Source organism: Microcaecilia unicolor, chromosome 4, assembly GCF_901765095.1.
Source record: "Microcaecilia unicolor chromosome 4, aMicUni1.1, whole genome shotgun sequence".
In the NCBI taxonomy this organism is placed as follows: domain Eukaryota; kingdom Metazoa; phylum Chordata; class Amphibia; order Gymnophiona; family Siphonopidae; genus Microcaecilia; species Microcaecilia unicolor.
In genome coordinates this window covers 20,477,909-20,492,403 of record NC_044034.1, presented here as the reverse complement: position 1 = coordinate 20,492,403, position 14,495 = coordinate 20,477,909, and the positions used below count along the sequence as shown (strand labels likewise).

At 50.8% G+C, this 14,495-nt stretch overlaps 1 pseudogene; it reads right to left on the bottom strand.

Annotated features, from left to right (window-relative positions):
• Positions 1 to 13,103: 13,103 nt before the first annotated feature.
• On the bottom strand, positions 13,104 to 13,419 carry LOC115468221 (annotated as a pseudogene).
• Positions 13,420 to 14,495: the final 1,076 nt, after the last annotated feature.

Below are 14,495 nucleotides of genomic sequence, written 5' to 3'. Positions count from 1 at the left end.
TTCCTTTCGTAGGGAGGACTACCCAGAGGAGTACTCTGCTCTTAAATATCTGGATGTGAGACGAGTCATCTTCAGATACTTGGAAGTGACCAATGATTTCCGGAAATCGGATCATGTTGTCCTGTTTGTAGGTCCTCGTAAGGGTCTGCAGGCTGCTAAGCCTACAGTGGCAGATGGGTCAAGGAAGCCATTGCAGCGGCTTATGTGGCCGCGGGGAAGGTGCCGCCTATCCAGAAGGCTCACTCCACGAGAGCTCAGGCGGCCTCGATGGCAGAGGCCGGATCCGTCTCCTTGGAGAGATATGCAAGGCGGCAACTTGGGCTTCGGCTCATACATTCTCCAAGCATTACCGTTGGACTGTGGCTGCACGGGCGGAGGCCCGGTTTGGAGCTTCAGTGTTGAGGTCAGGGATTTCAATGTCCGCCCTGGGTGAGTACTGCTTCGGTACATCCCACCAGTCTATGGATTGATCAGCTTGATGATATGGAAGGTAAAATTATGTATAATCATACCTGATAATTTTCTTTCCATTAATCATAGCTGATCAATCCATAGCCCTCCCAGATATCTGTTTTTATTCTAGTTGCATTTCAGGTTCAAGTTTAGTCTTCAGTTATTTCAGAAAGACTTCGTGTTCAAGTTCTTTCACTTGGATTCTTCAAGAGTTGAGACGAGTTTGTGTTACAGTGAGCTGCTGCATTCCTCTCCCCTCCGTTTTACGGGGCTGGATTGAGACATAAATTCTGCCGGCACTCCCTCCCGCTTCGTGCGGCTGTAGGGCAGCTTTGTACCCCTCCCGCTTCGGCGGTGTTAGGGTCAGTCAGCTCCTCCGCGGTTGCGGTTGCAGGATAAGCCACCCCCCGCATCGGCGGGTGTGGTGTCCCTCCCCGCTCCGCGGGGATGAGCTGGACGGATTCCCCTCCCCCACTTGTGTGGGGATGAGCTGGGTTAATTCCCCTCCCCGTTTCGGCGGTGGTGAGCTGGGCAGAGTGTCCCTTCGTGGGTGTAATTCTCTAAGTGCTGAGTCCTGCGGATGGAGCTTTGATATCGACATACTGAGGAGTTTCCGGCAGCACATGACCACATATAGGGAGGCAAAAGTTTGCTCTCTATCTCCACCTGCTGGTAGATGGACACAACCCACCAGTCTATGGATTGATCAGCTATGATTAATGGAAAGAAAATTATCAGGTATGATTATACATAATTTTACCTTTTTCATGGAGAGAGTAGTGGATGCTTGGAATGCCCTCCCGCGGGAGGTGGTGGAAATGAAAACGGTAACGGAATTCAAACATGCGTGGGATAAGCATAAAGGAATCCTGTGCCGAAGGAATGGATCGGGATCAAGATCGGGAGGCGGGGCTGGTGGTTGGGAGGCAGGATAGTGGTTGGGAGGCAGGGATAGCGCTGGGCAGACTTATACGGTCTGTGCCAGAGCCGGTGGTGGGCAGCGGGACTGGTGGTTGGGAGGGGGGATAATGCTGGACAGACTTGTACGGTCTGTGCCCTGAAGAGCACAGGTACAATCAAAGTAGGGTATACACAAAAAGCAGCAAATATGAGTTATCTTGTTGGGCAGACTGGATGGACCATGCAGGTCGTTTCTGCCGTCATCTACTATGTTACTATGTTTAATTACAAAGACCAATGACTGTATCATGTGAGCTGTTTTCCAATAGCTGCTGCCTCTGAGTTGATGGTTTGCCACTCTCAATGTTTTTTGGTTTGCCTTTAGAAAATAGGCACCGTGTTATAAAATGATCTTCCCCCCTCCCCATGTAAATGGAGAGATAGCATTGGGAGGAGGGGGTGGAGGTGGGGAATGGGACTTGGTGGGTTTGCTGAGCGTCCATCCAGAAAGGCATCCAGCCTCTCCCGACTGGTTTCTGCGTCATACCAACCAGCAAGAAATCTTGAGTTCTGTAAATAAAGCCCTGTGAGAGGTTCCATCTTTTTATTTTGGGCGATTTGAGGAATGTCGCTCAGCATATTTATAACAGTTGGTCTGCAACTTTGGAATGCTTTGCCTCTAAGAGGCAGATGCACTAAACGTTTTCATCGTTAAATGAGCCCTCGGGAAGAATTTCCGATCCTTTCCATGCACTAAAGCCTATTTTTCGACGGTAGTAGCAGCTAACGAAAACGGAATGGAGATGAGCAATTAGTGTGAAAACCCATTGAAACGACATGCACTAACCTTTTCCGATTGCCTTTACGCAGGAAAAAGGCAGGAAAAAGGCAGAAAACTAACGAGAGGTCTGGACCTCTCGTTAGGACAGCTCCGTGGCAGGAAAAAGTGTTAAGTGAAAAAATAAACAAACTTTGAGCCAATCCAGCGCATTAGCAGAGCTAAAAGCGCTGTGATTGGTCCAAAGGACCTCAGAAATCACATAAAAAATAAAATAAAAAAAGGATCGGGAGGGGGCAAGGGCGCTCATCAGGAGCGTCCTGTACGGACGGCCTTGCCCCCCCCCCGCTGTCCCACTTTCCGCTGCCCCCCACCCCGAAAAAGCAAACTTGTAGAAGCCCCTGCCCCCTCCCTTCCTCACTACTCTCAGCTCCGCCTCCCGACATCCTCCGTCTGTGCCCCGCCCCCTTTGGGGATCGTCGCCGCCATTCCCCTTCTCCATCGGGCCCCCCTTCTCTTACCGGGCCCGTGCAGCGCCTCTCTCCTCTGTCCGAAGGCGCTGCACGGGCAAGAAGAACGCTGAATCAGCTGATGCCTGCCTTCGCGATAGAGCGTCTTTCTCCTCCTGGGCCCGCCCCTGTCTGACGTCAGTAACCTACGTAGGTTACTGACGTCAGACAGGGGCGGGCCCAGGAGGAGAAAGACGCTCTATCGCGAAGGCAGGCATCAGCTGATTCAGCGTTCTTCTTGCCCGTGCAGCGCCTTCGGACAGAGGAAGAGGCGCTGCACGGGCCCGGTAAGAGGGAGGGGGGCCCGATGGAGAAGGGGAATGGCGGCGACGACCCCCAAAGGGGGCGGGGCACAGACGGAGGATGTCGGGAGCGGAGCTGAGAGTAGTGAGGAAGGGAGGGGGGCAGGGGCTGCTACAATTTTGCTTTTTCGGGGGGTGGGGGAGCGGCGGAAAGGGGAGCGGCGGGGGGGGGGGGCAAGGCCGTCCGTACAGGACGCTCCTGATGAGCGCCCTTGCCCCCTCCCGATCCTTTTTTTATTTTTATTTTTTTATGTGATTTCTGAGGTCCTTTGGACCAATCACAGCGCTTTTAGCTCTGCTAATGCGCTGGGATTGGCTCAAAGTTTGTTTATTTTTTCACTTAACACTTTTTCCTGCCACGGAGCTGTCCTAACGAGAGGTCCAGACCTCTCGTTAGTTTTCCTGCCTTTCCTGCCTTTTTCCTGCGTAAAGGCAATCGAAAAGGTTAGTGCATGTCGTTCAATGGGTTTTCACACTAATTGCTCATCTCCATTCCGTTTTCGTTAGCTGCTACTACCGTCGAAAAATAGGCTTTAGTGCATGGAAAGGATCGGAAATTCTTCCCCGAGGGCTCATTTAACGATGAAAAACGTTTAGTGCATCTGCCTCTTAGAGGCAAAGCATTCCAAAGTTGCAGACCAACTGTTATAAATATAGCTGAGCGACATTCCTCAAATCGCCCAAAATAAAAAGATGGAACCTCTCACAGGGCTTTTTACAGAACTCAAGATTTCTTGCTGGTTGGTATGACGCAGAAACCAGTCGGGGAGAGGCTGGATGCCTTTCTGGATGGACGGGCTCAGCAAACCCACCAAGTCCATTCCCCACCTCCACCCCCTCCTCCCAATGCTATCTCTCCATTTACATGGGGAGGGGAAGATCTTTTATACCACGGTGCCTATTTTCTAAAGGCAAACCAAAAACATTGAGAGTGGCAAACCATCAACTCAGAGGCAGCAGCTATTGGAAAACAGCTCACATGATACAGTCATTGGTCTTTGTAATTAAAACATAGTAACATAGTAGATGACGGCAGAAAACGACCTGCATGGTCCATCCAGTCTGCCCAACAGATAACTCATATTGCTGCTTTTTGTGTATACCCTACTTTGATTGTACCTGTGCTCTCAGGGCACAGACCGTACAAGTCTGTCCAGCATTATCCCCGCCTCCCAACCACCAGTCCCGCTGCCCACCACCGGCTCTGGCACAGACCGTATAAGTCTGCCCAGCGCTATCCCTGCCTCCCAACCACTATCCCTGCCTCCCAACCACCAGCCCCGCCTCCCGATCTTGATCCCGATCCATTCCTTCGGCACAGGATTCCTTTATGCTTATCCCACGCATGTTTGAATTCCGTTACCGTTTTCATTTCCACCACCTCCCGCGGGAGGGCATTCCAAGCATCCACTACTCTCTCCATGAAAAGGTAAAATTATGTATAATCATACCTGATAATTTTCTTTCCATTAATCATAGCTGATCAATCCATAGACTGGTGGGTTGTGTCCATCTACCAGCAGGTGGAGATAGAGAGCAAACTTTTGCCTCCCTATATGTGGTCATGTGCTGCCGGAAACTCCTCAGTATGTCGATATCAAAGCTCCATCCGCAGGACTCAGCACTTAGAGAATTACACCCACGAAGGGACACTCTGCCCAGCTCACCACCGCCGAAACGGGGGAGGGGAATTAACCCAGCTCATCCCCACACAAGTGGGGGAGGGGAATCCGTCCAGCTCATCCCCGCGGAGCGGGGGAGGGACACCACACCCGCCGCGGGGGGATCTGGCTTATCCTGCAACCGCAACCGCGGGAGGAGCTGACTGACCCTAACCCGCCGAAGCGGGAGGGGTACAAAGCTGCCCTACAGCCGCACGAAGCGGGAGGGAGTGCCGGCAGAATTTATGTCTCAATCCAGCCCGTAAAACGGAGGGGAGAGGAATGCAGCTCACTGTAACACAAACTCGTCTCAACTCTTGAAGAATCCAAGTGAAAGAACTTGAACACGAAGTCTTTCTGAAATAACTGAAGACTAAACTTGAACCTGAAATGCAACTAGAATAAAAACAGATATCTGGGAGGGGCTATGGATTGATCAGCTATGATTAATGGAAAGAAAATTATCAGGTATGATTATACATAATTTTACCTTCCATATCATCAAGCTGATCAATCCATAGACTGGTGGGATGTACCGAAGCAGTACTCACCCAGGGCGGGACATTGAAATCCCTGACCTCAACACTGAAGCTCCAAACCGGGCCTCCGCCCGTGCAGCCACAGTCAAACGGTAATGCTTGGAGAATGTATGAGCCGAAGCCCAAGTTGCCGCCTTGCATATCTCTTCCAAGGAGACGGATCCGGCCTCTGCCATCGAGGCCGCCTGAGCTCTCGTGGAGTGAGCCTTCAGCTGGATAGGCGGCACCTTCCCCGCGGCCACATAAGCCGCTGCAATGGCTTCCTTGACCCATCTTGCCACTGTAGGCTTAGCAGCCTGCAGACCCTTACGAGGACCTACAAACAGGACAAACAGATGATCCGATTTCCGGAAATCATTGGTCACTTCCAAGTATCTGAAGATGACTCGTCTCACATCCAGATATTTAAGAGCAGAGTACTCCTCTGGGTAGTCCTCCCTACGAAAGGAAGGGAGACAGAGCTGCTGATTCACATGGAAGCGAGAAACAATCTTGGGCAGGAAGGAAGGCACTGTGCGAATAGTCACTCCTGCCTCAGTGAACTGCAGAAAAGGCTCTCGACATGAGAGCGCCTGGAGCTCGGAAACTCTTCTGGCTGAAGTGATAGCCACCAAAAAGACTGCTTTCAACGTCAGGTCTTTCAGAGATGCCCTCGACAAGGGTTCAAAAGGCGGCTTCTGCAATGCTCTTAGCACCAGGTTGAGATTCCACGCAGGCACCACTGAGTGCAGAGGAGGGCGCAGGTGATTAACTCCCTTGAGAAAGCGCACCACATCGGCTGCGAAGCCAGGGAAGCACCCTTCAGGCGGCCCCTGAAGCAAGCCAGAGCCGCTACCTGGACTTTAAGGGAACTGAGCGACAGGCCTTTCTCCAGACCTTCTTGCAGGAACGCCAACACTGAAGAAATTGGAGCAGTGAAGGGAGAAAGTGAGCCTGCTTCACACCATGCTGCAAAGATACGCCAAACCCTGGCGTAAGCAGTAGAAGTAGAGCGTTTCCTCGCTCTCAGCATAGTGGCGATGACCTTGTCTGAGAAGCCCTTCTTCCTCAGACGCTGCCGCTCAATAGCCAGGCCGTAAGACCAAAGGGAGGGATCCTCCATCACCACGGGACCCTGATGTAACCGGCCCTGCTCCACTGACAGCCGCAGAGGATCGTCGACTGAGAGCCTGATCAAGTCCGCATACCAGGGACGTCTGGGCCAATCCGGACCCACCAGGATTACCCTGCCGGGATGCTTTGCCACCCGGTCTAGCACCCTGCCCAACATGGGCCAGGGCGGGAACACATAGAGGAGCTCTTGTGTCGGCCACTGTTGGAGAAGAGCATCTACTCCCAGGGATCGAGGGTCCCGTCCTCTGCTGAAAAAGCGCGGCACTTGGCAATTGGCCGATGACGCCATCAGATCTAGGCTCGGCTGGCCCCAGCGCTTCGTGATGTCCAAGAACGCCTGAGCAGATAGTTGCCACTCTCCGGGCTCCAAGGTATGGCGACTGAGAAAGTCCGCCTTGACATTCATGACTCCGGCAATGTGGGCCGCTGAAAGCTGCTCCAGGTTCGCTTCCGCCCACTGGCAAAGACTCATAGCCTCCTTGGCTAGAGGGGCGCTCTTGGTACCTCCCTGGCGGTTGATATAGGCCACAGCCGTGGCATTGTCCGACAGGACCCGTACAGGCTACAACACCAGTACCGGGATGAACTCCAATAACACCAACCGAATGGCTCTGAGTTCCAGGAGGTTGATAGACCACTTGCCTCTGCAGGAGACTAGAGCCCCTGCGCTGTCCTTCCCAAGCAGTGGGCTCCCCAGCCCATCAAAGAGGCGTCTGTCGTGACGACAATCCACTCCGGGGTCACCAGAGGCAATCCTGCAGACAACTTGTCTGTCTGCGTCCACCAGCTCAGCGCCTTGCGCACTGCTGGGTCCACGCAAGGCGCACAGCATAATCCTCCGACATCGGAGTAGCGCAGCAGCAGAGATAGCTGTAGTGGTCTCATATGAGCCCTGGCCCAGGGCACTACTTCCATCGTGGCCGTCATAGAGCCCAACAGCTGCACGTAGTCCCAAGCCCGAATAGGAGAGGCTACTAGGAACTAGTCCACCTGAGCCTGAAGCTTGACAATCCGATTGTCTGGCAGGAACACTCTGCCCACTTGGGTGTCGAATCGAACTCCCAGATACTCCAGGGACTGAGTCGGGCGCAGCTGGCTCTTCTTCCAGTTGATGATCCATCCCAGGGAGCTCACAAGAGCAACTACCCGGTCCATAGCTTTGCCGCACTCTGCATAAGAGGGGGCTCGGATCAACCAGTCGTCCAGATAAGGATGGACTTGTACTCCTTCCTTTAGCAGAAGGCCGCTATGACCCCCATTACTTTGGAAAGGTCCGCGGAGCAGTAGCCAACCCGAAAGGGAGGGCTCTGAACTGGAAGTGTCGTCTCAGGACTGTAAAACGCAGAAAGCGTTGGAGAGGAGGCCAGATGGGAATATGCAGGTACGCTTCCTTGATGTCCAAGGAAGCCAAGAACTCTCCTGCCTTCACTGCCGCTATAACAGAGCGGAGAGTCTCCATGCGAAAGTGCCTCACTTTCCAGGCCCGATTGACCCCTTTGAGGTCGAGGATAGGCCGGACAGAACCTCCTTTCTTTGGAACACAAAGTAAATGGAGTAACGTCCCTTGCCAATCTGATTTTTTGGCACCGGAACGACCGCACCCAGGCGGATCAGTTGTCCAAGGTCTGCTGCACTGCCACAGCTTGACCGGAGACTTGCAGGGAGAGAGTACAAACCCGTCTCTTAAGGGTTGGCAGAACTCTAGCTTGTAGCCGTCTCTGATGACTTCCAGCACCCACGCGTCTGAAGTTATAGAGGTCCACTCGCCCAGAAACGAGGACAGCCGTCCTCCAATCTGCACTGGGACGTGGACCAAGGCCCCGTCATCGGGTACGAGACCCTGGGGGAGGACGGGGGAGCACCTCCGGGACGGCGGTCTCTGCGAAAGGAATGCTGCTTGGGGGAGAAATTCCTCTTGAAGGAAGAGGGGGCAGAGGAACCCGACTTGCCCGGGCGGTACCGACGGGCTTCCAGCAACCGTCCTCTGGAGGTACCGGGACGAGTACTAGCCCGAGCCCTGACCTCTGGTAATTTCTTGCCCTTAGACGTGCCGAGATCGGTCACGATTTTGTCCAGCTCGACCCCAAAGAGCAGCTTGCCTTTAAAAGGCAATCTAGCCAGGCGGGATTTAGAGGCGTGGTCAACCACCGCCGCGCAGAGACTGTCTGAGCCATGCCTTTAGCTGAGGCTCTCAAGACATCATACAGCAAGTCTGCCAAATAGGCTAAGCCCGATTCCAGGGCCGGCCAATCAGCCCTCAAGGAAAGATCCGGGGGGAAGCCCGCTGCACCATAGTCAGGCACGCCCTGGCCACATAGGAGCCGCAAACTGAGGCCTGCAAACTTAAAGCAGCTGCCTCAAAGGACGACCTTAAGACCGCCTCCAATCTTCTGTCTTGGGCGTCCTTTAGGGCCGTGCCACCTTCCACCGGCAACGCCGTTTTCTTAGTCACCGCAGTGATTAAAGAATCCACGGTAGGCCACAGATAGGCCTCACGTTCACTCACAGCCAAAGGATAGAGGCGGGACATAGCCCTAGCCACTTTAAGGCTCGTTTCCGGGACATCCCATTGAGCCGCAATTAATGTGCATGGCATCATGCACGTGGAAGGATCTAGCAGGCGCTTCGTCCCCAGCATAATGGCAGAGCCAACAGGGGCTGAGGGAGAGACGTCCTCCGGAGAGGAAATCTTCAAAGTGTCCATGGCCTGTAAAAACAGGTTGGGCAAATCCTCTGGGCTAAAAAGCCGCGCTGCAGAGGGGTCATCCGCTCCATCCGAGCGGGGATCTATCTCCTCCAAGGAATCCGCAAAGGACCGTTGGGAGACCTCAGACACGCTGCCCTCATCTACATCGGAGGAGACAAAGTCCTCCAAGGCCTGGAAATCAACCCGAGGGCGTTTACCTCTGGGAACCTCAACCTCTTTATCAGAAGAGGGAGCAGGGGCAGCGTTTTGCATGAGGAAAGCCTGATGCAGCAGCAAAACAAACTCGGGGGAGAAACCCCCCAGACTGTGCACTTCCGCAGCCTGGGCAACAGCCCTAGACGCACTCTCAACCGGCGCTTGCAATAGCGGGGAGAGACATGCTGCGCATCCAAAATGGCGTCCGGCGCGAAACTCCGCGAAGGAGCCGCGCGGGAAGAACGGCGCTTAACTTTAGCCGCTTGTGCCGTCGCCCAAATTAAGGGCGTTCATGGCATTAATGTCTCCAACCTCAAGGGCGGCCCACGAAGGAGCCGTCCGAGCGCGCGTGGCCGGCCAAGATGGCGGAGGCGAGGAGCGGGGGATGGGCGTTTATGGCGGGAAAAAACCGCCACGCCGGAGGAACGACCGGGACATTCATCGGTCACTAAACTGTCACCCATCAAGGGCGAATCAGGTTGTAAAACCCCCGCATCCCCTCTAGAAGCGCTCCAGCGATCCGGGGAGCGACCCTTTGCGCCCTCGCCCTCCGACGCCATATGCCACGAGGAGAAGAATCGGGGAACCCCCTGCCCGCTATAAAAAGGTAAAATTACCTGCTTGCCGCTCCGAGCTGTAACGAACTGGTGTCCCAGTGAGTAGCTGCAATGAACGTTTAAAGAAACGTCGAATTAAACGCCTTTAAAGACGTTTAAAATTTTTTTTTTTTTTTTTTAAACGGAGCCAGCGGGGGGGGGGAGAAAAGGAGGGACCTGGCACCACCAGGTTTGCACTTGCTCAAAAGAGCCCTCAACCCCAGGCCTCAACAAAACCTAAGGATTAGGCTTGGAGGCCTAGCCAGAGCTGCTGCTGTGTGTGACCACCACCTGCTGAGATAGAGAACATACTGAGGAGTTTCCGGCAGCACATGACCACATATAGGGAGGCAAAAGTTTGCTCTCTATCTCCACCTGCTGGTAGATGGACACAACCCACCAGTCTATGGATTGATCAGCTTGATGATATGGAAATACTTCCTGACATTTTTCTTGAGTCGCCCCCCTTCAATCTCATTTCATGTCCTCTCGTTCTACCACCTTCCCATCTCCGGAAAAGGTTCGTTTGCGGATTAATACCTTTCAAATATTTGAACGTCTGTATCATATCACCCCTGTTCTCCTTTCCTCCAGAGTATACATGTTTAGTTCAGCAAGTCTCTCTTCATACGTCTTGTATTGCAAATCCATACTTTTTGTTTTTAATTACAAGGACAATGATTATTATGATAGGAGGTAGGAAAAACAGTGATAGGATAATAGCTGCTACCTCTGAGATGATAATCTCCACTCTTATTTTTATGTTAATCAGGTAGTTGGTTTTATGTAATGTTCATACCTCCCAAATGGTGTCAGTGTGGTCTTTTGGCACAGATCATATGATTACAACAAAACTAATTCAATCCCGTTCCTCATTTAAAGCCCCTGATTGAACAGATGTACACTAAAGATCCAATATTTTTCCCCATAATTTGATAACTCCATATTTAATAGATGGTGTTGAATCTTTTAACCAACCATTCCAGCAATCCACCAAGGTGCCAATAAATCTTGGGATGACTTATAAGGAGAGAGTTACAACGGCCTAAGCATGACAGCCTCAAGGCATGTGCGTAGAGTAGCCAAGTTACTCTTTACCCGATAAGAGAGCTTATTGGGGGACTTGTTGAATAGTCAGTGTGAGGTTTTTATAAAGGCAACATTGGCATATTGTTCTTTAATAAAATAGGCTCCTGGATCCCAGACACATTGGTGCAGCAGATTTGCACCGTCTGAAGAAAAGTGTAAATATGTGAGAATACATAATCTGTGTATATATACATCTCGACCTCTGCTCCACCCAACTACAGCCCTGGGAATGCCTATGCAGACGTAAAGTGAAAAGTAAACACGTTTTTCCTATCCATACTTTTAATGCATGCATGTGTGTAAAACCATCTTTACCTGGGGAAAATGCTTTAAAATCACCTAGAATGTTTTATAGGTGGTACCTTACTCCGGCACGTTGCATCATATGTTTGCTACGGTGTTGGATGGTTGCTGGAGGAGAATGTGGGGGATTGGGACCATGGGGCATATTTGCTGGTCTTGTTCCAAGGCAAAGGCCTACTGGAAAGGTGTGCAGTCTTGTCTTCAGGTTCGGGTGGGTAGGTCTGTACAGTGGCATCCTGCGGTCTTTTTACTTGGGCAGAGGCCGGAGGGACTTACATTGAGTCAGTGTTTATTGGTGAGGGGAGCCTTGCATGCGGCTCGAATAAACTTGGCAAAGAGTCGGAAGTCTCCATTGTTCCCCTCATTGGTAGGCTGGATTTCTAAGGTGCGTTATATATGTGAGATGGAGAGTTTGACAGCAGTGAAAAGGAAAACCTTGCCTAAATGGGAAAGGGTTTGGAGACCCTTCTTGAATGTGTGTTCTGATTAAAAGGTGATTGGTTTGGATGAAAGGATGGGGTAGAGGGGGGTGTTAGAGGCTTTAGAAGGGGAATTTATTGGGTGGGTTGGGGGAGGTGGGTAGTTAGGGGAAAGGGGTATCTATCATCAACAAAATTGAAAAATCTTGAAGTATAGTTTGTTTAATAGCATGATTACTTGTATTTGTGCTTTCTACGTTACATACTTTTGTGTTTACATTAAGAATACTGTTCCACTTATGCGATGTGGTAGAGTTGAGTATTGCTTTGTTCTGTATTAACAATGCATAATAAAGACGTCTATAAATTTTTTAAAAAATCACCCTATAATGTCATTGTTTAACTCGTATAGCGTATTCATGCACATAGGACATTCCCATCCCACCAACAGAACTCCCAGTACCATCAACAAAAGGAGCAGAACCAAAGTGTGGTGTTTCACTCTACCACTCAACATGAGAATAATTCTCTTTAAAGTCTGGTATCACATCAGTAACAGCAACACCAACCCCCTCCACTGCCAGACACTGTGTGAAGTAAAAACACCAAACCCAGCAGCGTCTGAAAGCTTACCCTACCCTACACAGCAGCACATCTACCTTTGAAGAGTCAGCTCTGCAACTGGTCTAGTGGAGGTGGTGGAGATGAAGGACTGTATCTGAATTCAATAAAGCTTGTGACAAGTAGAGGATGTGGAAGGGAGAGTAGATAGCATTAGATTGTAAGCTCTTTGAGCAGGGACTGTCTTTCTTCTATGTTTGTGCAGCGCTGCGTACGCCTTGTAGCGCTATAGAAATGCTAAATAGTAGTAGTAGTAGTAGTAGGATGGGCAGACTGGAGAGGCTATATGGTCTTTATCTAACTTCACGTTTCTTTTCCAAACTGGAAATAGAAACAAGCTGGATTTCTACACCAATCCTATATGGTAAAAGAAGACCATCACAAAGAATAAGACTTGAAATTAAACCCTAACAAACCAGTCTCCATGAGCAGTGGCATCCTCCCCATTTTTCTGAACTCAGTCTCAGAGCTCTACTCATAACCCTCACCCTGTCACTTAGTTCTCATTGTCCTCCTGATCTCTACTCAATTTCTTAGCCCCACTATCCTCCCACCTAATCCTTGAGTGCTTACTCACACTCCCACCTACGCCCAGACAGCTTATGTTGGTGTCTAAAGCAGTATGTTGCCTTCCTGCAACCTGCTGGAGGTTGGGTGGGCAGAATGTACGTATTGCTGTATCCTCCGCTTGGCCACCTCAGTACAGCACATGTTAATTTTGATTTATTGTTCATGCAGATTTTGTAAATCGAAAATGCAAATGGATTTAAAGTTTTTGGCATAACATTTGAGAAATCCACAGCAATTTTTTTTAAGCAAAACCTAGATTTGAAGTCTTAGCTTCTGCATTTATGAACCAGGCACAAATGCCCCAACACCTCTCCCTCCCTTCTCCCCGAGGCCATCTTCAGAACACAGCTAGAGGGCTATAGCCGCCTTCCACTGGAGTGGGCTTGGGCCTGGGGTCTGCTCCTGGGCTCTCTGCTGTCTATTTTTGCCTCTTCTGCAGTTCTTGCATGCGCTTTGCTGTTGTTCCTGCATGCAGTCCTTGAAGAGCTGCACCTGCTGCTGACACTTCTCCAGTCCCGTTGCTCGGACATGCACTCCTGCAGCGCATAATGAAAGGCGGCACAGCCAGAGCGGGAGATCATCTGATCTAAGGGATCCTCCTCCTCCTCTTCCTCTCTTTCCACTTCCTACTCCAGGTGTGACCTGGTGGGTTAGGAGCAGACATCTTCCTCAGGTTCTGTTTGTAAAGGGTAGAGGAAGTAAATAAACATAGCAGTTACGTGTTAAACCACTACAATACAGAAAGTTCCACCACAAAACTAAGTTGCAGCCACTTCCTGAGCCTCAATTTTTTCCATTATTAAAAGGGAACAAAATGACTAAAAAGTGCAGGCAGCCCTGGGTCAAGTCTATGATAACGGATAACTGATTCCTTCTGCAACTTTATAGTGGGAATACCGGCTTTCTCCTTTCCATTACTATAAATATATGCAATTGCCACATTTTGTAAGGAGCCAGGTGACGGAGAAGCTTAACCAAATTGAATCTGAGCTAATTGGGCTTTGTGGAGCATTGTCTTCTACCAAGGGCCTTGTAGTTATCTGGTATAAACAGATCCATGTGTGGTCCTTCCCCTGTAGTTCACAGGGCCCAATGGCAAGAGGAGGATTATTGAGCACAGATGCATAGTAACATAGTAGATGACAGCAGAAAAGACCTGCACGGTCCATCCAGTCTGCCCAACAAGATAACTCATATTTGCTGCTTTTTGTGTATACCCTACTTTGATTTGTACCTGTGCTCTTCAGGGCACAGACCGTATAAGTCTGCCCAGCACTATCCTCACCTCCCAACCACCAGCCCTGCCTCCCAACCACCGGCTCTGGCACAGACCGTACAAGTCTGTCCAGCACTATCCCTGCCTCCCAACCACTGGCTCTGGCACAGACCGTATAAGTCTGCCCAGCTCTATCCCCGCCTCCCAACCACCGGCTCTGGCACAGACCGTATAAGTCTGCCCAGCACTATCCTCACTGTCACCATCCCAACCACCAGCCCTGCCTCCCAACCACCGGCTAGTAGTGGATGCTTGGAATGCCCTCCCGCGGGAGGTGGTGGAAATGAAAACGGTAACGGAATTCAAACATGCGTGGGATAAGCATAAAGGAGCACAGATGCAGAGTGACATCTCACACACTCCATTTGTTGTCCATGTTCAGGAAAATAATTATTTCATTTTTCATTTCATTTTTATATACCGCTTAGACCTAAGCGGTTTTTACAGTTTAATTTTACAGGTGG